Raw genomic sequence first — 2,859 nt, 5'->3', positions numbered from 1 at the left:
TGACTTCAGCAACAGAGTGGTCAATGCCTGGAATGCACTACCTGACTCTGTGGTTTCTTCCCCAAACCCCCATAACTTTAACCTTAAAGTGTCTACTGTGGACCTCGCCCCATTCCTAAGAGGTCTGTAAGGGGCATGCATAAGCGCACCAAGGAAAGCTATGGCAAATCTAGACAGCATACTAAAAAGCAGAGACATCACCCTGCCAATAAAAGTGCGTCTAGTCAAGGCTATGGTTTTCCCAGTTGCAATGGATGGCTGTGAAAGTTGGACCATAAGAAAGGCTGAGCGCCAAAGAATAGAGGCCTTTGAACTATGGTGCTGGAGAAGACTTCTGCGAGTCCCTTGGACTGCAAGGCAATCAAACCGGTCAGTCCTAGAGGAGATCAACCCTGACTGCTCTTTAGAAGGCCAGATCCTGAAGAGGAAACTCAAATACTTTGGCCACCTAATGAGAAGGAAGGACTCACTGGAGAAGAGCCTAATGCTGGGAAAGACTGAGGGCAAAAGAAGAAGGGGACGACAGAGAATGAGGTGGCTGGATGGAGTCCTTGCCCTAATGTTTATTTTTATTTGTATCCATTTCATGTATCCAAAATTATGTTTATACATATATACGTTGTCTAATACAAGTTTGACAAAACAAATAAATAAATAAAATAAAAATCTTCATGAGAACATTCCTTCCTCCTTAATGATGGGGAAGATTGTTGAGCAAGTTTTTAGGTTGGCTTTCATTTCAGCTTCCTGGTTTGAGAGAAGTTGAGCTCCCTGCAATAAGAAACAAGAGAAAACAAATACATGTTTTTTGTGCAACACATCGGTTTCATTTTCTACGGGACACAACATTGTGTTTCAGCTTAGATCTCTTTGGAAATCAGACCACTAGATGGTGGTATTTAGCTCACCTGGTGGGTTTTGAAAAGCTAAGCTGGGTTGCAGCTGATTAGTCTTTGGATGGAGACCACTTCCATATATCAGGGCTGTAGACTAGAATGGACATTGAGAAATCATAAGCAATGGATTGCAGTCATGAAAGCAACACATGGCCATCACCAAGTAACATAGGTCAACTCAAAGGACACTACCTTTAATTCTCCAACTGGTACTTTCCAGATATGTTGGATAGCAAGTCCTATCAGTTCCCATTCAACACAACCATTAACCATGCTAGCTGGGAACTAATGGAAGTGGTAATTTCACACTTCTGGAAATCACCAGATGGAGAAGGTCTACAGATAGTCTTCGGTTAACAACCACTCATTCAGTAATTATTTGAAGTTACAACGGTGCTGAACAAGGAGACTTATGACCAGTTCCTGAAGTTGCAGCCATTGCAACATCCAAGCTGTCACATGATTTGTGATGCGGGCACCTGGCAACCAATTCACAATTACAATAATTGATGTATCACTTGGCCGCAGATCATCATTTGTGACCTTCATTGCCAGCTTCCTAGAGCAGAATCATCCAGGGAAGAATTAATGCAGCGGTAGCTTACATTTCATGAAAAGGTTTTGACATACATTGTGCTCAGACAAGCTTACACTCCTTTGATATTGGTCTTATCTTGATAATTAAGTCATAGGGTTGGAAGGATCATCACTGTTTCTCAACCTCAGCAACTTTAAGATGTACAGACTTCAACTCCCAGAATTCCCTGGCTAGCAAAAGGGTGGTGAACACTTGTGACACCAGTCCTGGATTAACCATTAAGCAATCTTAGGGTATCAAGGGAAGGTCACACAGAGGTTTTTTTCCCCCAAGCCATCATGCTCTTAACCGTTAACACTGCTAAGCTTGGCTTCAGTGGTTATTTTATATAATGGTTGTTATTTGCTGTGTTTGACTGAATTTGTGTTGTTAAAAAATAATTCTTTGGCACAGTGCATAAAGTTCTGTAGGACGTTAGCACCCAGCCCTCTCCTAGAAAAATGAAATATCCTAGGAAATATTGAAAAGGCAAAGACAAAGTAGCTCCTTGCAGCTTCCTGCGCCCCCCCCCCCACTTTGTCAATGAGCCATTAAAGCCTGATCTAGTGTACTTTGCATAATAAAGAAAGGATTAGCCTTCCAGAGGCTCACCACATGGCATCTGGAAACTCAAACTTGGCCCCATGGGAGTCTGACAACCAATCAGAATACATTCCTTACACAGGAACAGGAAATAGAGAGGTGGGGCTGAACAGATTATAAAAAGCCCAGCAAGCCCCTTCCCTCTCTCTCTTCTTCTTCACCCAACATAGAAGCATGTGATCACCTTTTCTGTTCAGGACTCAAGCCATGTGGTCCTGTCCACCATTAAACCATCTTTCCAAGGAGCCTCCATATCTCCAGTGTCGTTTCCCCACTTGGAGCCGAACCCAGAAGGACATTCCTACCAACAGTTCAAAAGTTTTTTTGAAGGTGTCACATTTGTTTCTGTCTCACATCATCACAGTTTCACTTCCATTGAAAACCACCATTTTTGGGCCTTGACTAGCACATTAATTTGACCTTAATCTGTTCCTGAGGGCCATATGGTAAAATTCATAGGCCTTTGAATGTGCGAGATTATTTAACTTGTTCATTTATTGTCTCAGAAATGCAAAATCAAGTTTGTATTCAAAACTGAAGCAACTAAGATGCCCATACAGAGAAATTCTGCTAAACCTGTCTTTGTTATCGCTAAGGATCACTTGGGGGGGGGGGATGAATAGTTTGGGAGGGATTGCTGGATTCAGAACAGTTTCTGAGACAGTGGTTTTCTGAAATTATTGAAAATGTGTGCCTAAAAAATATAACAAAGTCTGAAAGCATCTGTCTTTCAGGATATCTGCAAATATTCCATATAAGAAAATAGTAAAAAGTAAAGATTTC

General features: G+C 41.7%; 1 long non-coding RNA gene across 1 annotated transcript; it reads right to left on the bottom strand.

Annotated features, from left to right (window-relative positions):
• Window positions 1-683: 683 nt before the first annotated feature.
• On the bottom strand, window positions 684-2,130 carry LOC309388042. The gene is made up of 3 exons (XR_014174713.1): window positions 2,086-2,130; window positions 909-990; window positions 684-771 (listed from the first exon to the last, which is right to left on the bottom strand). It is a non-coding gene; the product is annotated as an uncharacterized lncRNA (long non-coding RNA).
• Window positions 2,131-2,859: the final 729 nt, after the last annotated feature.

The sequence above is a fragment of the Natrix helvetica genome, assembly GCF_964273705.1.
Source record: "Natrix helvetica genome assembly, chromosome: 2".
NCBI classification, from domain to species: domain Eukaryota; kingdom Metazoa; phylum Chordata; class Lepidosauria; order Squamata; family Natricidae; genus Natrix; species Natrix helvetica.
This window is presented reverse-complemented; position numbering and strand designations above follow the sequence as displayed.